Here is a 27,672-nt window from a genome sequence, read left to right on the forward strand (position 1 = left end):
ACATATGCACTAGTCCTATGTCCCCAACGCTCCACGTCTCTCCTTAAAGTGACCCATGTAATTGGTGATTTAGAAAATGAACCCCGAGAGAGGCCCCGAAGGGTGGGAGAGAATGGATGAGTTCTCCACTTTCTTTTAGGATAAAGAAAAGAACTAAGAGCAAAAGCCAATGGAGAAGAACTTGCCCAGTAAGAGGTTTCCTCCCCTCCTGCTCTCTGAGAACAGCAGCGCTTTCCCCAAGGAGATGTGAATGTGGAGGTGGGCTTGGCGGAAACGAATCTGCTTTTGCCTCACCTGTACGCTGAGGCGGACTTGCAGATGCCAGAGCCAACTGAGAAGGCTCCAACTGGGCGGCAGTAGAGCACCCTGCTGGGGAGATGCCCTCTGCTCCCGTGCATCCCCAGATGGTAAACATTGTTAGCACATTCTCACCCCCACATTGAACGCTGCCACATGTGGAGCCTGAGACCCTGCAGTGAGGACCCATCTGCTAGGAAGCGTCACCCCTGCAGCTGGGACTTGACGGCCATGTGTATTTGCACACGGGAGGAACACAAAAGGATCCAGAATGGGACTTTAGTTCGAGGGGAAAACAATACTGATGGATCAGCAGCAGCAAGAAAGAAGAGAAAAGGATAGAAGGGAGAAACGGAAGAAAAAGAACACTCTGATGTACCACAGGGAGGAGAAGCAGGAGGACAGGGCTGTATGGGGGGAGCAAATGAAACAGGAGAAAGAAGGAGAGAGACTGAGTCTGGGGTTTAGAGGAGCGGGGAAAGTGAAACGGATGCTGGACAATTATGCATGTCTGGTCCTTTGCCCTGTCCCTCGCATCGTGCTCGCAGAACTCTTATTCTACCTCTTTATCACAAAGGCAAATGTGAAACATTGAAATATGGCAAAATTAGAGCTCCAACAATTTCTTTTTCTTAAGAGTTGCTTCTTTCGTCTCTGTAGATAATTAAAATCCCGTAAACAAAGGTAAATAAAAATCAAGAGGATGTCACGAGCCCGATGCCCCATGAGCCTTCCCTAAGATTTAACATGGGAGAGAGCTACCTGCTGCACCATATGCCCAGTGGGCACGCGGGTGGAGCGAGCTAGGCCCAGTCACGTGGAGACCACCGTTATTCTCCAGCAGAAGCCCACAAGTTCTCCACCCCCTGCAAATGGCATAATGCATGACTGTCCTGTGGTCCCACTGAACCAAGCCCCAGAAATATCAGTAGGTTCCAACCTGCTGATTACATCGTAACTACAGTGATGCAAATGTCATTGCTATTTTCAGCACTGTGCTAATGAATTATATTTAACTGCATTAAAAAATAATGATTTGGAAAGGCTACAATTACGATTTTTAAAATATAAATTGTACCCAACAGATATTAATGTGGACTTCATTTTCCCTTGCATTTGGAGCCTAACAAATATTCTTCTATCCTCTGGAAAAAAATAGGCAAACAGATGGATCAAATAACTCACTCCAAGCAATTAAAACTTTCCATTACTATATGGAAGGATGTATAAATTGTTCCAAAACACTTGTCTTTAATAACAATGTATTCACATCTGCCAACAGGGGTTCAGGAGTTAAATGAGATGGCAGTGGAGGGATCAAGAAGTAATGAAAAAAAATGTTTTTCCAATAAGACAGTAAAAGCCTCATTTATCCTGGAAAAGAAAGTCATGAATGCCAGCCTCCAAAATCACATAAACCAATTCCTTAAAATCTCTCTCTCTCTCTCTCCTGCCCTCTCTCCATATACATATCCTTTTGTTTCGGTTTCTCTAACTGAATGCTGACTAATACAGATATCTGTTCAGCCAGCACAGTGGTGATCTGACACCTGAGCAAGGGAAAGGAGAATTAGAGGAAGACGGAGGGGCAGGTATGGTGATATGGATGGAACAGTTATTGAGTTGCTTCCTGCACCTTCTACATAGCAGGAATATGTGATGTGAGTTTCCCTTTAATCAATCAGATACCCTAGAAGACACCTAGGCTTCCACCATCTTGCCCAGCCCCACATAGGACAGAGCCGGCATGTGGATGCCTGCTGGACAGAGGGCCAGGCTCCATGAACTGGGGAAAGAGAAGCAACCGACTAAGAAGAGTGTCGCCACCTTCCAGTTGAATAAGGACTGTTGACCCTTTCCCCCTCTTCCTTCTTGCCACATAGCCTGGGGAAACTAACGGGAAGTAGTATGGACCCGCACTGCGTATTTATCTACCCCACCCAAGTGGTTCTCAGCCTAAGGTGCACATTCAAATCACCTGGGAGGTTAGGAAAAAGTACTACCTCTCAAGTCCCAGTCCAGAGTCGCTCAGGGTGGGAGAGATGAACAGCTCCCAGCTGCAGCCAGGGGTGAGAACTATCTTGCTTGTTAATGCCACAGACAGACTATCCCTACACTGTGTTTCCCCGAAAATAAGGCCCAGCTGGACCATCAGCTCTAATGTGTCTTCTGGAACAAAAAATTAATATAAGACCCAGTATTATATTATATCATATCATATATCATATCATATCATATATTACATTATATTATAAAGACCAGGTCTTATATGATAGAAAAATAAAACCAGGTCTTATATTACTTTTTGCTCTATACAATACAATGAGAGAAGGTTCACCATGTGCCTATTGTTTTTCTTTCTACTGCTCACATGGAAATATGGAGCAGGAGGTAAAAGTCCTTTGTATTTTGCTACTTTTTTTTCTGCTGACTACCCCATCTTCACATATAGACATAGGGAAGATTATAAGGGATGGAGAAGAGGATAGCGTGATTTTGCATTGTCTTTTCTCATGTTGCCCTCTATTTTCATTGACTTTCTCACATTTCTCCCCTTCCCAAATTCTTTCGTGATTTTTTTTTTTTTTTTTTTTTTTTGCCTTGATGTAGTGGCAATAAGTACAGTGACGGCTGTAGGGGAAGTTAGTAAGCCATCCTTAACTACAACAATAAATTAGTAATCTAACTAATTGCCTGCCACCAAAAGCCCTTCATGCATGAATTTGATAAGAATATGGCATGTTTTTTGTGTGCATGCGTGTTTTGTACTGCTGTACCTTTATGGGAAAAATAAAAACTCTTCAGAGGAGAAGTTGTGTCTATGAATCTATGTTGTAAATAGAATAATATTTAATAGTAGATAAATTATAGTGCAAGCACATAAATGTACATAGGGCATTATTACTTTTCAAATAATACATTTCAATCATTATTAGGCAAAGCCAACAGTATAATAATATTTGGTGGTGTTTTTGTTACTTATTTATTAAAATGTGCTTGGAACTATACAGTGCTTCACACACACTATTAGATTTTGTTTTCACAAAACATATCCCTTGAGGTATCTTTTCATTTTATATATAAGAAACTGAGACCCAGAAGAGATGAGTAGCTTGCTATAAAGAGAATACACAGAGCAAAGAGGGGACAGAAATGAAAATCTGTCTGATTCTATGAACCAGGACTTTAACTGATGCCTTCATACAAAATCAATACAAAGCAAATATTACAAGTATATCTTCAGATGGATTTTGGAGAAGGAAGTTGCAGGAAGTGAAGAGAAGCCTAGCTGCCTGGAACAAATTGTAATCTCAAAGAAACATTCCAAGCAAGATTTGTAAAATTTATCTCTACTTAAAAATTTAGGAAATAATTTCATTAGACCTTAAACTTTAGGCAGAGCCACACACATGTGCTTTGTAAATAGGCAATCTGCTTTTCTAAAGACCATCAAAAGATTCCCTAACTACTTTCATTAATCAATTCCAATATTTAATAGCACTCATAACGGAGCAGTTTTTATGTCTACTTATTTCTTCTATATTCCATGTGCACTAAGAAAAGTTGGTCAACATCTTTTTTATAATTGCTTTTTATAGATTTGAAGGCAGCCACAAAACTTCTTCTCTTCATTCATAAATAAGGTTAGTTCTTTGAGTTTTGCTTTTTTTTTTTACATGTTTATTCCATGAAGTTTATTTTTCTTGCCTTCATTTCAGCAAAATCATGAGTTATATTGCTTTTAAGCCTTCACATTTGCAAGCTTTGATTAACATGTGTGGTTCTGTTCCCTGAGACGCCACCAAGCTTTTCACATCACTGTGAAAGCCATGGAAGCTAGAGCAAGATGGAAAGGTCTAGGCTCCATATATGTGTGTGGGGCTGGAGCTCCCTGCTCAGGTAGGTAATAGCAGGTTTCCTCCTTTACCCAGAGCCTTGCGTTGCTGAGTCATGATGCTCTCAGGCACTCTCAAAACTCCACCTATGAGTAGACCCATGTCAAGGTCCTTTCTTCCCAATGTTCTCATCAAATTACAATCTCAAAGCACCTGCTCTCATAAACTGAAAGGGATATTGATGATTAAGACTATCATTAAAATCCTATAGTTTTAGTGCAAATAAATACAGCATTTACAACTCTAGCTAGGGGGGTCGTGTAGCTTTATGAATCAACTGCAATAGTCCGGGAAAAGGTGGTAATAAAGGCCCGGACCAGGGTGACCATATAGAGAATGGGAAGGAAGAGACTCAGATGCGTGCTTTCTAATCACCACCCTCCCCATCCTGGCATTCCACACTACAACAAACACTGATGTTTCTGCAAGTCATTTTCTCTCTCCACTCGTGGCTTTCAAACGCCAGCAAAGCTATGTGCTCTTTGTGATTCTCTCCATTTCCACACCAACCCTTCAGCTACTGTTGTCTGGCCTCCTTGTCCAAAGGGTACGATCTCCACACTCCCTGTGCTCCTGCAGGGATCTGACGCCCACTGTGTCTCAGTAAATGCTTTTAAATGACATTGAACTATCTGCTTCAGTGCATCAGTAAAGCGTTCCTGTTTGACCTATGGAGACGTCACATTCTAGATCAGCAGAATGCTCTCCTGTGCCGTTAATGCATGACTAACTACCTTAATCATGAAAATAAGCTCCTTGTCAGTGGTATTTTGCAGGTACAGGTGCAGAGATTTCAGCAACGGCGGAGTGCACTGGGGCTCCATGGCAACCAGTGCGTCAGCCCGGGTACCCTCCGCAGTGTGGGAATAGTCAGCTCTCCATTCATTTTAGTTGGCAACAAAAACGAGAGGCGTATTGTCCTACCTTGTCCTCTCAGAAAATGTTTGGCAGGTCCCAGCATAGCAAGGATGCTTGTCTTTATGTCTGGGAAAGTTAGGATGGAGGTTGCAGCCCAAATTGGCTCAAATGCTTTTAGTCCATCTGCAGAGGCTGCCTCCTACTGGCGCTCTCGGCAGGGGCTGACTAGGTGTCGTGCTCACGGCTGTTATTGTTTCACATATGTTGCTTTAACTTGATTTAAAATCACTTGTCAGAGACCTTCCCCCAGCCCTGCAGCCCCACATTTTATGGGCTTATTAAATAATGTGCATTTTATGGTTACTATTGTAGCCCTTGTGTAAGAAAAGATTTTATTGCTTTCAGAGGTGTTCTGCAACAGACCGAAACTCAACTAAAATTATGTTAAACAAAACTCAACTGAAATTATGTTAAGCAACGGCTTGTATAATTGGGCAATCCAAGGGTAGAGTTGACCTCAGGGAGTCAAATAATATGATTCTATTCTCTCTCTCTCTCTCTCTCTCTCTCTCTCTCCCCCTCCCCTTTCTGTCTCAACACTTGGCCTAATTTCCTATATTCTTCATAGTCTGTACACATTCAAGATTTAGCCATAGGCAGTTCTAGGCTTAGCATCCAGATTAGAAATGCCATATTAAAAAGAGAGCATCTTTCTGTCACGGTGTGCATAGAAAATCCCAGGAAAGGGCTCTGATTGGCCCGTCCTGAATCACATGTCCATCTCCAGAGGAAACTGAGTGACCAAGTAAATCATCTGCCTTCTGCTCTGGCCGGAGAAGTTGATACTATTGTTAGCAGACCCAGAAAGACAAAAAGGAGGGCTAGTACAAGAAGGGAGGAAAAGATTGTGGTCTCACCAAAACAATAAACCAAATCAAAAATGAGGGGGGGAAAAAAATCTCTCAACTGGTTAGCACTTTTTTCACATAATTTCCCATTTTCAAGTACAATGGCTATAACAGTGCAGGGTTGCCCAAATCCAGAGTGTACCATTCACACTGTGTTCTATGTAAAGCCTGGCTAGAGATGCCTTTCCCAAGAATACTGTGGGAATTCACCCTGGAGTTGCTCAACCTCAGGGATCTATGTGGTCAGTGCTAGAGGAAGGAGAAGGGAAGTGGTGAGTGTCAGGGACTGAAATCAGCAGAACTGGAGGTCTGAAAAAAAGCCAAAGGTCTGGGAGATGAGCAGTCATCAGGGCGTATGCAGGCCGCACAGGCAGGGAAGCAATAACAGCAATAGGCAAATGAAAAGCAACCTGGATGAGACAGATCCTGTCAGCTCTCCAGCGTCGTCTCAATTTCAGGATGAGCATGAACATCTCTGAGTAGACTCCACCTCTGAGGCAACGCCAGCTATAGGTACCATGCCTAGGCTTGTGTCCTAGTTGAATCAGGAGTAGGAGAAGAGAAGGAGCAGGTGCTCTTGCCCTTGTCATCATGGGTCCCCAGCAGAGGGCACCGCTGACTTCCCACCACCCTGAGCTATCAGGCAGAGCAGCACAGTGGTGAGTGCAGTACGCTCCTCAATAGTAGGCAGGGTGATATTCAGTGAGGAAACAACACCACGGCCCTACCAGTTATTGACTGCCGCTTGTGTCCAACCTGATTGGTTAGTGCTTCTCCCAACCAGTTTTCAACTATTTTTACTATCTCCTGGGTTCAGGTATTCTACCTATGGATCTGGGGTCCATATCAAAGAATCATGCCCTACCTCTTTCTTTTCTGGAGCCTTATGTTCCATCACTTCATCAAGTAACATCTGTAAGAAATCATGTTGCTCACAGCTTCCAAAAGAATCAACTCTGAGCCCTTCTAAAGAGACCGTACCCTATTCTATAACATATCAGCTCCCTCTGTGACCCTAAGAAGAGGTATCATTACCAATCTGGAAAGGCTTCTTTCTACAACTGGGGGTTGTCTACTAACCAAGTCACGATCTATTATCCTTCCCTCACAGCAGAACAAACAGAACTTTCTCTTCAGTTCCGTCCCTTAAGGGGAAGTAGGAGTTGAGAGGCAACCATGAAGGGAAAGAATTATCCAAAAGGGGAAGCTTTGGGAAAAGCTTCCATGCACAGAGGTGAGGCAAGGAAATAAACCGTGAGCTGACTTCCCTTTAGCGATACCAGCCAATCCTATATGTGCATAAACTTCAGATGAAATGTGGATCAAAAACCTGTTCTAGATTATCCTTTCTCTCAGTTTCTAACCATTTGAAGGATTATATGTTTAACTAGCTTTTGGTTTCTTAATTCATTTGGAAAGCCTCTAACTGTCTTTTACTAACTTAAGAATGTGTTTGGGGTGCTGCATGGGTGTTTTTGGGCACAGAGTGGATGGATGGCAGCCCCCATGAGCCCACCAGAGGCCATTGGCTGAGTCTCTTCTAATTTGATGCCCTCGACAAGTGAGTTTGGCACCTATAAATGTCACTACCCAGAGTAATGCCTTCTTCCCCCACACACACAAAAAAATTCTAGGTTGTTCCAAGTCTTGAAGGTAACCCGTCTTGTTGCCTAGGTTAAGCTTCTTCTATTGAGCACAGAGGCAAATTTCCCAAGTCTCATGTGTATTGGTTCTTGAAAGAGCTATTATTTCTTCCTCTTCTCATCCCCTCTCCACCCTCCACATCCTGTTCAACCTGAAGATATAGTGTGTGTGGCACATTCCAAAGGATGGCCTCTGCATTCCCTGTGCCCACATCCTCATGTTCCCATCTGGGAAGGTTAGCTGAGTATATTGTAGTAAACAGAGCTTAGTGGCTAATGCACAGGCTCTAGACTGAGATGGCCTGGGTTTCAATAATGGCTCTGCCACTCACCAACTATATGAATTTAGTCAAGTTTCTGTGACTCAGTTTCCATATTTATAAAATTGGGGAAATAATAGTGCCTATCTCTTAGGTTTCTTATGAAAATTAAGTGAATTAATGCACTGGAAAAAAAGTGGTATTAGTAAATTTTGTTATGTGTATTTTACAATACAATTAATTAATTAATTGGTACTACTATGTTTTATCAAAATGTTTTTCTACATCTAGTGAGATGATGTTTTTTTCTCTTCCATTCTGAAATACATAATGACCTGCGTTGATTAATCTAAAATATTAAACCAACATTGTATTCTTGAATAAAACCAATTTTTCATGGGATATTATCTTTTTTATTTATTGTGGGGTTTGAGTTGCCAATTTATTTTAAATTTATATATCTATGCTTATGAGCAACTTTGACCTATGATTTTCCTTTGTTGTAACGTCCTTGTCATGTCTTTGGATTAAAGTTATGCTGGCCTCATAAAATGAGCTGGGAAAAGATTCCTCTTTTTTCTTTCTTTGAAAGATTTTGTATAATATTGATGTTATTGATGCCCTAAAATTTGAAGGGAATTTCCAGGGACTTAATATGGACTAGATACAAATCTATCCAATTTTTCTTTACCATATTGATGTCACCATCAACCTTCTCAAATCTAGCTACCTCCTCCCAACTCATACTCGTAAGGAAGTTCATCTCATTTTCTAAATAAGCAATAACAAAATCGAAACTCTACTTCCAAACCGGAAACCTCAGAGTAATTTTCAAAGAGCACCGTCCTTCCTTCTACCTCCGGTCCAGGCCAAACGAAGCCGTCGTGCGTTTTCATCAGCTCCCAAATCCATTTGTCTGTCAGTTGACTTTCTATTCTCCAGTTGGCTACCATCTTGCTCTGTACTCCTGCCCTCTTTGAACTGTCTCCTCTCCAGTGACAGCATGCCCACCTTCTCCCATGTTGTCAATAGCTGACCCAAAATTTAAGGCTCTCTCATAGGGGGTATGGGAAGCTGGCATGAAGCTAAAATAGGTGCCCACTTACAATACGAAACTAAAGTCTTCCCACATCTGCTCCCAATCCCAACAAGCTTATCTGGAATGCTGTAAATATATTCCTCTAGCAGGGCTAGACTAATTAATACTTTATTTCTGAGAGTTTGCCCAAGGCTTCTACTTCCCCCTCAAAAAGGGATATTCCAAAAGAGCCAATAGCTCACTGGCAAATCTTCAGTTATAAATGTGAATCAAAGATTATTTTGTCAAAATGAATAATAAACCAGTGTTTTAATTTTATTTTATTTGATAAATTGATGGAACCCAGGAGTAGGAAGAGGGCATTGTTATTATACTACCTTTAAGTGGCAGCAACCATGATGGTATGACAGATTCTCTCTGTTTCTTACTATGCATTTTCTATATTTGAGGTCATGCTCTATATATAGTTTTATAATTGCCTTTATTGTTTGGCCTACAGTTATTTCTTTAGTATTTCCCAGATTTAAAATGCGTATTAATACTGTTTTAATGATTTTATAGTACTGTGGAGGTAGTGCAATATTCTTAGAAGTTTCTAATATTGGATGTTTCCAATTTTTGGACCCCATAACAATTATTATCATCTACCTGGCACCTTTGTTCTTAAGCCTCAGAAATCAATAACATCTTTAAAGATTTTGAAGCACCAATATAATCCTTTCCACAGAGCTGAGGAATCTGATTACAGCTCTCTCACGGCGTGATAGTCTCTCACACATTTTTTCCCCTTACAGCACATTTTTCCTACTTTACATATTTTCCTTTCTTGCAATTTTTCAAAATCAGCTTTGAACTGGTTTTAAATAGGTTTCTCTGTGGCAAGGTATTCTTGTGCTATATTCTAATCATCTTTATGGACATTTTGGAATTATGACAGATTTTAAACAAGAGCTATTTAGGAGATTTATGAAGAAGGGCTGGTACTGCAGCATGGACAACTTTGTTTAGTAATAAGGAGAAGAAACTGCAATATTTGAAAGTGAAGTAAATGTTCCTTCCCACCCCAATAGCTAGATTTGTCTTATAGTTTTACTTCAAAGCACAGTGAAAATATTCTTACTGGGGCAGGATCAATTTGAGTGCGTGGGAGACAGTAAATCAGGCATCTGTCAGGTGAAAGGTACAGGCTCAGAATCTGCTTTCCCTTGCACTCTGTGGTGTGGCTCTTATGCTGAATCCAGCACATAGAAATTTGCTGAGAGGTGCTTTCTGGGGATAGGGAAGTCAGCCACAGGCATTTGCAATGTCTTTCTATGGCCAGACACTCAGAGACTAACTCACACGACTGTGTGCCTGAAATGCAGCTCACCCTAGCACCCACCCTCACACATGGCTCTCAGGCTGGGAAGGGATTAAGCAGGTTGTGGAACCCTAATTCTAATCCATTCAATAAAAGTCAAGTGAGGGTTTACTACGTGCTAAGGTCTGTGCTAAGTGAGGACTACCGAGATGACCGAGACCTGGAGCCTGCCCTCAGTGAACCTATGTCTCATGACAGAGACAAACATGTAAGCAAAGAACAGCAAGGGGGTGTGACTGACGATGTGAGTGGTAGGTACTAAGTATAGACATCGGCAGAAGCAAAGATTTCTACTTAACAGAGGCAAGTAAACACTGAACAGAGGAAGACACATTTGATCGGCCTCTTAAAGGGTAAGTAGGAACCAGACAGATTAAAGAGAAAGGTAAAGGAGTCTAGAAAGAGGGAATAACAATAGAATTTGTTGAGCATTTTACCATGTCCCAGGCTCTATGCTAAGCTTTCTCTGCATATTATCACATTTAATCCTTACAACAATCCTAACATTAATCCCCATATCTAAATGAGCCAAAACAGAGTGAAGCTAAGTAACTTGCCCAAAGTCATACTAATAGTATCTTAAACAACAAGAGGCATTCAGGTAACTGTCATTATTTTGATACCACTGGAGTATCGAGTCTGATAGACAAGGGGCCAGAAAAGAGGCTGAGAGCGGGAGGGGCCAGATCTCCAAAGACCTTGAATGTCATGCTAAAGAGATTGGATGTTAATCTTACAAATTGTAAAGAACCAAACATTTAAAGTTTTGGGAAGACAGATCTGATAGCTATGGTCAAAACTAGCATCAGGAAACCAACTTCCTGAGACTATTAAAATAGTCCTGGAAAGAATGAATGAGCCCTGGAGCCCAGGGTGAGAAAGAGAAGGCGACGCTGAGGAACATTAGGGAAGTAGTACTATGTCTCTGGTTCCCCTTCTTCAGATAATTTGTATCTGTCCCTCAGTAGGGTCCATACACAGTCAATAAAAACCACATCTGACCTAGTTCCCAAGGAATTAGGACAGGAAATGGGGAAGAAGGAAGCAAGGGACCTGTGGTAACCTCACTTCCTGACTAGAGTGTCTGCTAAACTGTAATGACCTCCAGGAAGGTCTTTCCATTGCTGAGGATGATGGTCCCATACTCCAAGGACAAACCAGGCAGAAGATCCAGCTCTTGGACCTGGGGTCCCCATGACCGTGGTCACATAAACCCAGCAATGTAAAAGTTGGTCCAAGAATGAACTGTGGTTCTGGAAAACACCCTCCTGAATTATTGGTATCCTTCCCCTCTAGATCTGCCAAACACAGAAGCATAAAATTGTATAGGATGAGAAAAACAACAGAAATAAAACTTCTGTGAAGAGTTTTGTCAATATAGATCAATGATATGTGTGATAAAACAGTATTTTGGTTGGCTGGTTGGTTGGTTGGTTGGTTGGTTGGTTGGTTGGTTGGTTGGTTGGTTTTCTTTCAGTTGATCACAGCCACAGCCTGTGAACTATGGCCTACATTCTGTGGTTGCTCCTTTAATAATAACTAAAACTCAGCTGTGTTAGAAAATCTTAGGGTGTATATCATTTGTCTTCCTTTTACTGAAGTGTAGATAGAAGAAAGCTGTATGTTTAACTGATTAAAAAGAGAGGAAAGTTTCATAATTAACTTTTATAGAGTTGTGCATTTTGCATTAAGTGTTTTACTTTAAAAAAAGTTGGGAATATTGACCTGAGACATTAGACCACTCTGATTAAATTTGTGGTACATTCAGACTACTTGGGCCAATTACAGAATTAAGGGTCCAATGCAGTGATGTAATTCCACCTAAAATAAGGTCTATCTGATGATTACTTTAAAATTCTTGACCTAGACCCTACTATACTCTCATTTCTTTAAAAATTTTGCCCACTGAGAGGAATTGGCACACTTAGCTTTCTGTAACTGAAGTGAAATTCAAGACCTCATTTAAATTTCAAATCCACTTGGACAAATTCGTAGAACAACTTACAGTTTTAAATCTTATTATTTTTCAGATGTAACCATAAAACAAAATAAAAAGTTTTTAATGTCTTAGAATAGTTTTAAAAGATGCTGGGGATAGTCATATAATGGGCTATTCTGCAAACATTTTTCATCATGTTTTTCAAGTCTCTTGAATTACTTATAAAATGCTCATAATATAATGTTAAATGGAAATAAGACAGGATAAAAAACACCATATTCAATGTGATCCCAAATATATGAGCTTGTGTGTGTGTGCATGTGTAGATATCTGGGGGCTTGAGGTTCTATAATGAAATCTACAAAAGTTTCACAGCAGTTACATCTAGGGATGGTGTAATAGCACATTTCTATTTTTTAATTTATTTATGATTTTCTAAAATTTTGGAATTTCTACACCAAATATCAACATGCCTTTTTTTCTTTTTCAATTGAGGAAAAAGTAATTTTGTAAATGACTGTCGTCCTTCAAAGTAACTCCCTGGGAACCCCCACAACTGCGATGATCCTGCCCTCCACATTCAGTCTATGGCTACAAATCAAAAGGAATGTTTTTGCCTTATAACTAATCTTTTTTCCCTTAATTTAGAAAATGTCTTTATTCTGTTCACTCATCTATTTTTATTCAGTACCTTTGACTTCAAACAATGCTTGGTTGATTGCAAAAGTCAAATGTGTCTTCTTAAGAGCAAGATTTGGAATCCTGAGGATATTTAAAAGACTGTATTACGGGCTCTTTATTAAGTTAGTGCAAGTTGCCATAACAAAACATCATAGACTTGGTAGCTGAAACAACAGAAATTTCTGTCTTTCTGACAGTTCCAGAGGCTAGAAGTCTGAGATCAGGGGCCAGCCCGGTAGGTTTCTGCTGAGAGCTCTCTTCCTGGCTTGCAGGAAAGCACCTTCTCTCTGGGTCTTCACATAGCAGAAAAACAAAAAGTTCTCCACTGTGTCTTCTTATAAAGACACTAATCCTATCAGGTCTGGGCCCCATCCCACCATTATGACCTCATTTAACCTTAATTATCTCCTAAAGTCCTGATCTCCAAATATGGTTACATCAGGTGTTAGGGCTTCAGCACACACATTTTGAAGAGACAACTCAGTCTATAGCAGGTTCTGAAATCATTTTGAAATGAAGAGTTTTCAACAAGTTGTGAGCATTATATTTTATACAAATAAAACCTTATTAATTACATCAATTTATAATCACTCCCATTCCCCTCCTTTCAAAACTCAGCTCTTCTGAAAAGGCTTCCAAATCACCACTCCTATCTGTGCCCCTATTAGTTTAGTTTAATTGCTACCTGCATCCCCTCTTCTTCACTCCTATTTCATGGAACCCTCCACAATTTATTAAATTTCTTACTCACTGAACTCTGAGATGCATAAAAGAAGAAAAAGTTGGTTTTATCACATTAGTTCCAGCACTCGGTTGTATAGAGCTATTAAGGTCACAGTGACATTGTCCAATGGGAGAGGCAAGCGCCCTAAGGGCCAAAACAAGCCTGTTCTGTTGTACTATTTACTATGGTCCTTGTGTCCATCACATAGTAATAATAATACTCAGTAGGATGTGTCCAATGAAACGGGTACCATGAGTGAACTGACAGCTTTTTCCATGTTTGTACCATCTTCCCATAAATCTGCTTCCCACATGTTAACTTGGTATTTTTCATTATGGCCAAGAGCTGGAAAGACCAGAAAATCTTGTTTCTGTTTTGGGTATTAAAAAACTGGCCTGCAGGGGTGGCCGGTTTGGCCTGCAGACAGGCAAATGGTCTAGAGAAGCCCACGATGAGAGCCTGGGCATGGACTAAGGTCTGCCAGCTTTGAGGCCATAGCTCTTTCCATTTAGACCAAGCTCCTACCTTAGCTTTTTTAAATTAGTTCTTATACCCCAGATTTAGTTTCCTGCTGGGCTGTATCATTATTTACCCAACTGGCACACCCATCCACATCCACACCATCATCCTCCCTTGTTCTCATACTGTTTTGTTTTGTTTTTTGTTTGTTTGGTTGGTTGGTTGGTTGGTTTTCTTATCTGGGAATATCTTTATTTCACTTTAATTATTAAATTGATATAGAATTCTTGGTTGAGTTTTTCTTTTCTCGTTCAACAATTAGAATATAGCATTCTATTGTCTTTTGGAATCCATGGTTTCTGACAAGTTGGCCATTAATCATATTTTTTTTTAAATTAAAGTTTATTGGGGTGACAATTGTTAGTAAAGTTACATAGATTTCAGGTGTACAATTCTGTATTACATCATCTATATTGCACATTGTGTGTTCACCACCCAGAGTCAGTTCTCCTTCCATCATCATATACTTGATCCCGTTTCCTTCATACTGTTTTTAGACTGGATATCATTCATATCTGATATCTACATTTTTATAAAACTGGGGTTTAAAGAAAATATCTGTAACACACACACTGCCTGGTTGGTAAGTGGTAACCAGCAGTTCATTCCAACTTCCCAATGAACTCAATTCTGAATCTTGACAGTCTCTCCCATAGACTTAAAATTGCTGGGCTCCTGGTTTTCTGCAACTGTTCATACTCACCATGTAATTCTTACCTGAGTCTCTGCACATACTGGTCCCTATGCCTAGAAAATATCCTCACTTAGTTGAGATTTATTCAACTTTTAGCTCTTACTCAGGCATCTCCTCTGAGGGAAAGCCTTCCATCATCTCCACGATTAGACCTATTTCCCCACCTATAGGTTCTCATAGCATAACCTACCTCTTCTTCAGTTCTCTTGTCATGGATACAACTTTACACGAATGTGTGTGATTATTGGATGAATAGCTGCCTGATGGAAGAGACTGCTAGCTTTTGTTCAGCTCAAAATTTGGCACATTACCGCTGGGCCCCCTCAGACTCATCTTCTTATGCACCTCATCTTTTGTATTGCAACCATCTGGTGCCCTTTCTGGTGCTAGCCTCTGCACCTGGATCAGTTTTGCCCAAACTCTTCTTAAATAAGGTCTAAGACTCACAGTTCTTTCCACTGCAATCCCCTGTTATTACGCAATAGGTGTTTTGTTGATGTGGTGGTGAGATGTGGGGGGAGGGAAGGATTCTATAGTCCTGGGATTGGGTCTCAGTCTTTTGGGTGAGCTTGTGCCCCTGGTCTGCGACCTTCACAAGGGATTCTCAGTTTTGTTTCATTTTGTTTCCTGCCTTCCCGTGTTCTATTAAGTGAAAAGGAAGGTTATAGGGGGCTGGAGCTGGGAATTTCCCCTCCCCGTGTCTGCTAGTCTATGGTAAAGCTCAGCTGGTTAGGCTCTGATAAAATCATTTCTCTTGAGAACAGGTCTTGTTAACAAGAATAGAGTTTTCTGGGTATATTTCAAAATAACTGTTTTCTCCCTCCCCATTCTAGAAGCACAAAAAGATTTTTTTTCTTTGATCTTCACAGTGAAATTGTTGTAGGGCTCCTGGAGGTAAAACTCATGAACATGTAGGACACCCCACCTCTCCCAAAACTAGATCTCCTGGAGTTTTTGATTCTCAGACTTGTCCATATCAAATCTTCAAAAATTCGTCAATTAGAGTTTAGGTTTCCTACCCAGGCACTTGTGCCTGCAGAATTTTCTGCTCCTGGGCTTCTGATCTTGTAAGTTTTGATTCTATTTTGGGGACAGTGAGTGGTTTGTACTACAACCTTACTTCTCTGAGGGATGTAAGAAAAGTTGTTGATTTTCAGTTTGTTCAGCTTTTTCTCTTGTTCTAAGTTCCTTACATGCTGGACCAGAAGCCAGAAGTCTAGTTTTGCCCAAACTCCATCCAACCTGGGAAATGCTTTCTGCTCAGTCCTGGCTGACTTCCCCTTCCTGCACCTTCTCTGAGACCCCACAGTGTTTCATGTGCAGCCCCACATGGGCTTCATGGAGGGAGAACTCAAGACAAAACATCTTGTAGTTGATATATTTCAAAACAGTCTACCTGATTCTTTTTATATATGCAATCCCTCAAAGTTCATATTTACATAGGGCTAAATTTTCTATGTGGATTTTTGTCCGATGCCAAATAATTTGAGGTAATTATTTATATCAAAATAGTTTCATGTGATAACAAGGACTTAATGTAATAGCAAAAACATTTATAAGAGGCTTTTTATTAATGAGAGCAAAGAAGAAAAAAATTAAGACAGACAGCAGTCGGACATGTCTGCACCTCTGTGACTGGTCAGACAATGTTTTTTTTCAATAGTCACTACCCGAGGATACAGATAGACTGCTCTGTAGGAAATGACAAATGAGGTTACTATCTAATCAGAAAGGCAAAACTAACAGGAACAATTGCATACAAGGCATTGATCACACAGAGAATCAAAACACTCACAGAAAAAACAAAGTAAGGATTAAGAACACAGAAGGATGAAGGACAAGGCAAAGGTCGTACTTGAATCACTGGGAAGAATGAAACCAAGTGAAGCTGTGACGGGATGAGACTTTTCAAATATTAGTCTGTGTTCCCCCTGCACTTTTATTCCCCCTCTGCTTTCCTCCCACCCACATCCCAGTTAAGGTATTTTGTGCTCATGGCCTCAGAGGAAAGGTATGACTTTACGGAAAGGGGAGGATAACAAAGAACCCTCTATCTTTTGCGTTCCAAAGCCAGATGCCTTAGAGAAATAGAAAAGCTTAGACAAAATGCCTGCCAGGAGTAAGAGAGGACACATATATTCTCCTTCCCAGATTAGAAAGATTCCCAGAACTCGTGGAACATGGAAGAGACAGATGGTGAGTGCATGTGTCAGCATCTCTGTGTTGTGAATGAGTCAGTCAACAACAGGAAAGGAATATTGGCAGGTCCCAGATGACAGAGACTTGTGCCTTCCTTCCTGGTTAAGGTCTCAAGGAGGCAGCAAAACCCACCAAAGGATTGATGAACCCCAAAGGTAGAAGGAACTTGCACTCTTGATCTAGCTAGAGACCCAAAAAGGAACAAAGACCCTTGAGAGGGAGCGTATCTGCACATGGATCAACAAAGGACCAATGAATGATGGATGTTTCTGTGGGCAGATGCCACAAAGGACCAGACATTCCCCATCCCCACTTGCTTTGCCACTACCTAAACCTACGTATATATCACCATCACTACTACCATCAGCACTACCACCACCATCCCTGGAAAGGGAAGAAGAGACCTAATTGAACATCTCTCCTCATCCCAGAAGAAGGGGACCTACATTAAATTAAGTTGAATTATACAAAAGTACAAAATGTGATTTAGGTCTAAGGTCTAGAGCAGGGGTGTCCAAACTTTTTTCAATGTTTTTCACCAAGGGCCATATTCGGTAAAATACACAAACAGCCGGGCCACTCACTCGAGATGAAGTACGTATTGCCTCACCTGGTTTATTTAAGTAAACTAAATATATTTGTGAAATTTGCTGTGGGCCAATAAAAAATGGATCACTGGCCACAGTTGGCCCGCAGGCCGCAGTTTGAACACCCCTGGTCTAGAGTCACCCCTTCTATATGCTAATTAGGAAAGTTTGGTCCATCTGAAAATTTTAAACTGTCTATTATGTGTCAGGTACCAAACTAAGTCCCTTCCTTGACTTAATGTTCACCAGAACCTATAACATAAAGAAATGAGGCTCAGGAAGTCTAGTTAACTTGCCAAAATCATCAAGTTAGTAAATGGCATATTAAGAACTCCAGCCATTACCAGATAACAAAGTCTGTGCTCTTAACCTTTTCTCAACTCTAACTCCTATTGGAGAGCAAAATATAATAACAAAATACTCTATCCTGTCCTCACTGAGCTTACAGTCTAGAATAAATAGGAAGAGGAAGAACCTACCATAGAGACCAACCAAGTCCTGATGGGCAAGATGGTACAGGAGCAGACAGTCTGGACCATCTTTTAGCTTCATAAGAAGGGAATCTCAGCTAGAGAATGGAAGATACCAGTACTATAAGTTTTGGAGTCAGACTTTAGTGCAAACCTAGCTGTGTGGTCTTTCAGCTACGTGGCCTCAGGCAGATAACTAATCTAGCAGAACTTCACTTTCTTTTCTTTTTCTTTTTTTTAGATTTTATTGGGGAAGGGGAACAGGACTTTTTTGGGGAACAGTGTGTACTTCCAAGACTTTTTCCAAGTCAAGTTGTTGTCCTTTCAATCTTAGTTGTGGAGGGTGCAGCTCAGCTCCAGGTCCAGTTGCCGTTGCTAGTTGCAGGGGGCACAGCCCACCATCCCTTGCGGGAGTCGAACCGTCAACCTTGTGGTTGAGAGCCCACTGGCCCATGTGGGAATCAAACTGGCAGCCTTCGGAGTTAAGAGCACGGAGCTCTAACTGCCTGAGCCACCAGGCTGGCCCAGAACTTCACTTTCTTTATCTTTAAAACAGAAATAATAATACCTATCTCACAGAGTCATCAAGAAGTCAATGAGATCATATGGGTAAAATATTCAGCCTAATTGCTGGTTGGTGATCAATATACATTAGCTCCTTTCCCCTCCCTCTAACACAAAGCATCCTAAGAACTAGCCCCCACCCCCATCCTGAGCTGTTCCCACTTAAGGAATTCCTGGTTTAAGATGCCAGGTGAAATTTCCATGGTGAAGGCAAACCCAAGCTCCTCCTGTCCTCAGTGTCAGAGAGATACAGCCCGCCTTTGAACCAGAGTTGACTTGGATTGTCTGAAACTTTTTGAAGTCATTTCAGCTGAAAGAGTTATTTCATGTGGCACCACCAAGTCTGTTTATAATTGAATAGGCCTCGAAATCCAAAGCACTGGCCGTAATCGACTTCTCGCAGATATTATTCTCAACATAGCCCTCAGAGGCCCTGTTTCCAACCTCAGTGAGCAAGTACTGAATTCCCCTAAGTGAAAACACATTATATACTTCATGCCAGGAGGGATAAAAAGACAAATAAGACATGGTTTGTGCCCTCCAGTTCACAGTCTTGAGAAGGAAAAGGATATATAGATATAGAGGTAGAGGTAGAGGTAGAGGTAGAGGTAGAGATAAAGATGTATCTATAAATAACTGACACAAAGCAGATGATGAATTACACAGGAGCGAGTGGAAGTACAATAAAACAGATTTATAGTGACTGAAGAGAGAGTAAGAAAAGGTTTCTTAGAGGAATTGAAATTTGAAGGACGTTTTGAAGGATGACTATGGCTGCACCCATATAATATGGGGAGTCTGACAGGAGAGAGTTGAGGGAAAGGAAATTTCAAAGCAGGGAGAATGGCTTAAGCAGGGCAGATGGGTTAGAAAGCCCGTAGTGTGTCCAGTGACAAGATATGGCCAAAATTAATGTGCAGTAGGAAGTGGCCATGGACGGCCAAAATATGGACGGTTTCCAATGTCAGTTGAGAGTCTATGTTATATGGAATGGGGAGTCATCACAGGTTGTTTTATAAAATAGCTAACATAAAACTGGAGTGGGAACAAATGTAATGGTTATTACATATGGTAACTAGACTTGGGGCACCTTTCTGAGTAATCACATGCTGAGGAAGTAGCATCATTGGGATAAAACTTTGGCTTCTGCCTCTGAATGTAGTACTTTTCACCACTAATCCAAATTCAGTGGTTTTCAACTCATGAGTACAAAATAAAAAGTCACCTGAAGAATGTTACAAAAAAAAACATGTCTGGGTTCCATTCCCCTAAATTCTCAGTTCCCTGGTCTGGGATGGAGTGGGGGCATTGGCATATGTTTAATTCCCCCAGGTGATGCTACAGTTCAGGCAAAGTTAAAATCCTCAAAGGGTGGACCCTGGACCAGCGGCATCAGCATCACCTGGGAGCTTTTTAGAACCAGAGAATCTCGGGCCCTAACCCACACTTACTAGATCAGAATTTGTGTGTTTTTTATTAGCGTCAGGTGCACAAAACAATGTAATAGACATTCAGAATTTGTATTTTTAACAAAGTCCTCAGCTGGTTTGTAAACACAAAATTTGAGAAACACTGCTGTACACCTAAGTGCCTACTTACTAAGTGCCTCCACTGCCAATCCCATTTTTGCTTAAAAAGGAAAGAAGTAAAAGCCCAAACGGTCTAACTACAAGATTGTTACTAAATCATATAACAGAAAGATGAATACTTAACTCAGATTTGCTAGGTCAGGTCTTCACTACATGGAACTAGATGACTGAAGAGGGAAAAAAAGAGGGAAAAATAAGCACTTGATTAGTGGAAGGAATTCCTGACAGGTCTAAGTCCTAAAATAGTCTGAGGCAGATGGGCTCAGCAGAAGCCTTCAGTGACTGGCAAGTGACCATGACTTAGCACGTGTCCCTGACACAGCAGCCCAGGCTCACAGGACGGTGAGTCAATACCCAGGGGCTGCTCCTGGACCAGCCCCGTGCTCCCCTAGAAGGCACAGGACTGTCTCCTCCACCTCCATCCACCCAAGGGACCCCACAGTGTTTGTCAGTGTCACCTGCAATCATTAAGCGGCAAGCCTCCAGCTGTGCTCAAGTTAAAAGAAAAAGCTCAAGACCAGTAGCCATCAGTTTGTGGTAAGCCTGAAGCATAGACGACTAAAAGGATGTAGAATAAATGTTTAACTGTTGAAGCTGCAATGATCTGAATGTTTGTGTTCATATGTTGAATTCTAATTCTTAATGTAATGGTATTAGGAGGTAGGGCCTTTGAAAGGTGATTGGGTCATGAGTGTGGAGCCCTCATGAACGGAAATAGTGCTGTTAATAAAAGAGACCCCACAGAACTCCCAAGCCCCTTCCCCCACCTGAGGACACAAGGAGAGGTGTGCAACCTGGAAGAGGGCTCTCACCCAACCAGCAGGCGCCCTGAGCTTGGACTTACAGCCACCAGAACTGTGAGCAATAAATTTCTGCTATTTATAAACCACCCAATGGGTGGTATTTTGTTAGAACCGCCTGCCCAAAGGACTCAGGAGCCATTCTAAGTCCCACCTTGGCTTCAGGAAATGATTATGAAATTGCAAAACGGTGCTTTGTGCTTGAAGTATACGCCTGAGAAGGAGCCAAAAGTGCTCGAGGGCACTGAGAGCTGATGAGAACTGGAAGAGAACCTCGCAACAAGAAAAATTCCTCTCAGAGTAAAAGCAAATCAGACTGGCAGAAACACACACTGCTCACTCCTTCAGCACCTTCCAAACCCATTCCCAGAGACCAGCACAATCTCAGGCTCCACATGGGAAGAAAATGTCACTGGGCTCTTCAGAATGAGCCTGTAACCACATCTGGGTGAATTTAGAAATGGTCTTGAAATTTTCAAGCTAGTTTGTAATTGATTTCCTTCTTTATTTATTGATAACGGAAAATCCCCAGGTTGCTTCAGCACTTGTTTCCTGTGTTGAAAAGGACAATGATTCCAAAGGGTCAGCTTCTCTTACCTGGATAGAATTCTAAAATGAATTGATTTCCAGTTTCCTAAAAAAGTTGGAGGCATAACTCTAAATGATACCGACATTTACAAAGGCATCCACCACAACTGGAGACTACTTAGAATCAAATCAGGTCCCTGGGGAGATAAAGCAAGAAAGGGAAGTGTGGTCTCTCTCTACCACTCGCTGGAGCCACGTGCTCCTTAGCGACACCCTCCATCCAGCAGGACCATAGGGCTCAGTAAATATTAGCTGATCTTAATATTTAGTGTTACTATTTTAGCTTGAACTATATGAAATTGCCATTTTTAATGGGTCAAAAGCAGTCAGATAGGAGTTCAACCTCCTATCAAATTGACCAAGAGATGTTAAATGTTAATGGTGGAAAAGGTTGTAGTGAGGTAAGAATGCTCATACTTTCTTGGAGGTAATGTAAATTGATATAATGTTCCTAGAGATAAATTTGGTAGTACATATAAAAAGCCTTAAATTTTTTCATACTAACACAAAAATTCAACATTTAAGGATTTATCATAGAAAGTACAAAGATGTATTTTTAAACATTGTTTAAAATAATTACTTAAATGTCCAATGATAGGGGATAGTGTAAAAACCCCATGTCACATTCATAAAACAAAATGTTACGTACCCATTTAAACTGTATTTTAAAGAACATTAAATGACATAAGAAAATTTTAATGTTAGAGATGTGTTGGAGAACACAAAGGTGAACAAAGATATCCAAAATATAAACTCGGAAGATATAATTCTTGGTGATTTATTTTCATGTCTTAAAAGTTTCTGTGTTTAGAATTATATTTTTATAACCAGAAAAATATTAATATAATATAACCATATAAATTTCCAAAAGAGAACCAAAGTCATCTATACCCACACTGAGCTTGGAGACTGAAGACTGTAACTACCTACCTCCATACACATACAACTTACTGTGTATTAACATGATATGATTATTCTGGAACACTCTTGCCCAGGCAAATGCCTTGATTATTCATTATAGGAATTTTCCTAAAGACTCATCAATTCTTCCATGAAAAGGAATTGACTGCATCCTCGGCTTGGTTGAATCCCTGTCTCAAAAATCCTCCCCTCACTATTTCTAACAGCCCAGAATTACTGTGTCATGGTCCTTACCCAGCCCTCATCGACCTCACCCTTCCACAGACATACACATGGAAAGACTTGCCTTAAACCAAATTTCTAATTTTCAATAAATTCTGACCTTGCCCTGAGACACTCCCAAAGGTCTGTCGAGGTGGTGTTCTCCCCAAAGCAGTGAGCAATGAACTCAGCTTTGTCTTATCAATAGATCGTGTTGGTGATATTTGGGGAGCCAGCATGTGACAGAGTGATACTTATGAAATCCTATCAGGTATTTAGTCTGTGAACCAGGCACTGCACAATCCAAGTAGATTCGGTAGCATAAAAATCAAATAAGGTAATAATACAAAGAATGCTAACGGGGGAAGTAGGTTAGGGAGCTGTACTCTTCCAAGTTCACTGACATTCAAGCAGTGAGATGAGAAGGCAAGTGATAATATTTACTACCTGTGGTATGTTGAAACCTAGGACGACCCCCAGTGACTGTTACCTTCTTACAATCCCTTCCCATTTGAGGGTGGGTGGGACCACTGTGATTATGTGATTAAGGTTATACTTAAAGGGATGTTTTTCCTGTTGGCTTTGAGTTAATCAAAAGAGAGCTGACTTGTATGGACCTGATCTAATCACAGGAGTCTTTAAAGGCAGAGAATTTTCGCAGGCTGAGGCAGAGGGGAAATCAGAAAGATTCCAAGCACTGAAGAAAATGAAGTCCCTTTGAAGATGGAGGAAGTCACAGGGCAAGGAATCCAGGTGGCCTCTAAGAGCTCAGGATGATCCCCAGCTGACAACCAGCAAGGAAAATGGGGACCTCCATCTTACAATTATAAAGCACTGAAATCTGCCATCAGCCCAAATTTGCCTAGAAGCAGATTCTTCCCCAGAGTCTCCAGATAAGAAATCAACCCAGCCAACACCTTGTTTTTCATCTTGTGAGACCCTAAGCTGAGAACCCAGCTAAACCCATCCAGACTTCTGACCTTCAGAACTGTGAGCTCATAAATGGTTGTTTTATGTCTTGAATTTTGTGGTAATTTATTATGCAACAATGGAAAACGACTATACCAAGTGACAGACACAGATGCAAGATAAGTCAAGCAATCACCACAAAGTTCTCAAGGCTCATATTGGACACTTGCATACAGTGATGCCCAGAGGACCTAACAAATAGACGTTTACAAGGGAGGCCTGGACAAATCAGAAGCGCAATCACTGAAGCCAAGCAGATCTTTCAGGGAAAGAAGTGATGGGCAACTGAGGTTGGGGGGGTGGACTGAAAACTAGGAGATGAAAGGGTAATACTTTTAGGAGGTGCCTAATTTTTACCTACGCAAGGTGGGATTTAGGTGGAGGCAAAGAAAACTGCCTGAGAAGAGATGAGATGCAGAATTAGCATTCACATACCCAGGACTCCAGACTGGTGCTGAGTTAGATGGTGGGGGTGCCGGTGGGCTGCGGGGGTCAAGGGAACAGTAGGAAGGTGAAACCAGACACAGAGCTTGGTAGACGTGCAAACCAGCCAGACAGTTCTCATTCTCCCACAGAGACACAATATGCGTCGCATAGACCTGGTTTTGTTACTGTGAAGTTTCCTTCTTCAAAGGTCCATCCCTACTCTTCTCCATAACTTCTTACTCTTCCTTTAAGCACCAGGCAGGATAAACCTCATCTCTTCCAGAAGTCTTCCCTTATAATACCTGTCTGAACTGCAACTTCCAGTGAAAGATCCCTGATCCATAGGAGGCATTTCCTACTTGATTAGTTCCAAGGGCAATGACCACATTTCTTCCAACAATAATTCATTCCATTTGAGGCAGTTATAATGGTTAAAGACTCCTCTTCACACTGAGCCAAAAATCCATCATTTAATAACTGTGTCATGCCAGGCAAGTGACTACTTCTCTGAGACCCACTTTCCTCATTTGCAAATAGGAATAAAATTACCACCTTCCTCAAAAGATAATTGGGAGCATTAAATAAAATAGTCCCAGTAAAGGCTTTGTACTCTGTCTGACACATAGTCAGGGTTTGATAAATGGTGGTGGTTGTTGCATTGTTGAAAGAAATGTTGTAATGCCTTTATTACAATATCTGGTGCCCTGTAGGCACTCAATGAATGGCAGCTCTTATCAGCCATGGCAGCTGTCTGAAGCCACACAGAGTCACCACTTCTCTCTTTTCAAATGGTACCTTTCAAATATATAAAGACAGTTTTGTAAGCTGCCTGAAATAGAATATATCATCAATAAACTTTATTTCCTTTATTCCCCTAGTGTTCTCTTGTCCAAGTAAAAGTCCGACATTGCAGGTCATCTTCTTCTAGATGCTCTCTACCTGGATTATAAATGCCTCTCTCCAAACGAACCTTTCTCCCAAACTGAAAAGGGCTCCACAGATGTAACTAAATATACAGTGAGTATAGAAGAGGCATAACCTACCTTCACCTGATAATATTAGTTCTTGTAACTTGATGGAATTTGTTTTCAACTATAAAATCGGGACTTCACGTTGATTACTTACATTTTTATTCACAGCTCTGTAATTTAATTTAATCCTTCAAGATTACATAATTCTGTCCTCCATCACATTTTCTGTTCTTTTCAGCTTTGTCATCTGCAAATTTAAGAGTGTGCTTCCCAAGTCCCCATCATCATTTTGGCACTAATTTTGTTCGTGTATCTCATCTCTTAATGGATTTTAAGATGTTTATTGGTTAAAAAAATTATTATGCTTTGTTATATCATCTACAGAGGAAGCTTTTAAACTTTTGTCGCTGAAACCCATACTGAGAAATCCATTTAACATTGCAACCCAATTGCATTCACACACACACACACACACACACACACACACACACACTCATAAGTGTTTAATAGAATAATACTTATATTTATGATGCCCTTTTATATTTTCCATTCTAGTGTTTTTCTTATTATTAATTGTTGGTCAAGACCCACCTGATTGATTTTATAACCCATTAATAGGTTGTGGCCCATAGTTTGCAAACTGCTGTTCTACAAAAGGGCTTTAAAAATTGTTTTCAATAAAGTGGCAGAAAAAAGTTCATCTGTGCTCTGGGACAGGGGAGAAGTAGAAATGCTGCCCAAAGAAATCTTTGCTTTATATTTTAAACTCTTGAGAATTTTGTGCCTAATGTATCATTTGTTAATAGAGAGCTAATGGGCCTTTTCCCACTTTTTCTAGTAGTAAAAATTATGATCCAGGAAAGTGTTCTATTTTTATTCCATTGCTTCGTTTGCCCTTTGGCACTCCACTAGAAACCCACCAACAGATGGGTATCCCTGTTTGAGAAGAAAAGCTTCATAGCTCTAGAAACTGCGTTAACCACACGGCCATTCCTGAGCAAAAAAGGGTTGACTTACTGATAGGCAACTGATTTCCCTAAAGAAAATGGTGTGCATGAGACAGGAGGAAGTAAGGAATCTATTAAACAAATATTATTTGAATTTTTCTTGGGAGGGAAAGAGAGATGGGATAAAGGAATTATTAGTGAAAGACCAGAAAGATGAGCTTTTTTCGGAGACATTCTCATGGGATCACCCACATTTCTGTGCATCTTGTAAGCAGAGGCACTGCCTGCCTTTTTTCTGGACTATGTTTTCGAAAAAGTTTGCGTGTAATCAAGCATCCTTGAAAGAATGTGTTCGAATACAGAGGTAATGTCTCCCAAAACAAAAAGCAGATTCGTTTACTGTCCAGTATAATAAAGGTAATTCCTCCAGTGAATGGTCAGGCATGCTCAGTTGTTAAGGTTTGAGTTCCCTAAGCTCAGGGTTCCTCTCCTGTAATGTACCCCACGGCACGTGCACGTGCTACCTTGCCCTCTTTACGTTCCCCTGTGGAGATTAAAGGTTGGGAAACTGCAGCAAATGCTGACATTCTGGCTACTGCTGTTATTGTGAATAATAAACTGTCCTTTACCTCAGACCTCGGAGTCTTGTGTCTTCTGCCAGTATATGTGACATTATAGCAGGTTAACAGGGTGTGTTTACAAGTAGAGTAAAACTCTGACCCTTCTCAGTTCCTGAGTCTCATGTTACTGATTCCAACTGGCAAGCCCATGTCTTAAAGTAATTAAGTTTATATTTTATTCATTTTTTTTCATTTATTCATTCAATAAATAAGCATTTTTGAATGCCTAATCAATGCTAGGAAATTTCAAAGAAGCTGGGTTTAAGGGAATCCAGCATTAAGCAAAACAAATAAAAAACAAAAGCCCCATAATAAAGCAAAGCTTAGTGAGGAAAGACAGAAAATAAATAATCAAATGAGCATACAGTTCATTTCAGAGAGTGTAAGCACTAGAGAGAAAAAAAATCTAGCATGATGCATAGAGAGTGATTGGGATAGCCATGGAAGGAGGAATGATTTGAGGTTGGGTGATCAAGCAAGGCCTTTCAGAGGCAGTGAAACTGCAGCGGAGACATCCATGATAAGGTAAACTGGCCATGAGGTGGTCTTAGGGAAGAATATTCCAGGAATGACTACTGTGGATTCCCTAAGGCAGGAAAGAGAATGAGGTGTTCAGGAAGAGAAAGGCCAAAAGGCCAAGAGGAGAATAATGGCGGAAGAGGTTGGAGATGTGGGCAAGGCTGGGTCCCAGGAGACTTGGGGACCATGGGAAGGCTCTGATTATCATTGCCTCCCCTCTCGGATCCTTCCCTTCATTCCCATTACACCACAGCTTCCCTGCTCCCTGAAAGTGTCTGCCTGGGCTCGCTATTGACAGAGCCCCTGGATGGCTTTCTTAATTGTAAAGGGAGTGGGAACTGCCTTAAGACTTTAATTTGTGCCCCCCCCCAGAAATATTTTCATGATATAAATGAAATGGTAAAGACTGAAATTACATCAGGGCCATCTCTAAATCCCAAATTTCAGATGCCTGGCACCCTGGAGGAAGGACTTCAGGGCAAA

Source organism: Rhinolophus sinicus, linkage group LG04, assembly GCF_036562045.2.
Source record: "Rhinolophus sinicus isolate RSC01 linkage group LG04, ASM3656204v1, whole genome shotgun sequence".
Lineage (NCBI taxonomy): Eukaryota > Metazoa > Chordata > Mammalia > Chiroptera > Rhinolophidae > Rhinolophus > Rhinolophus sinicus.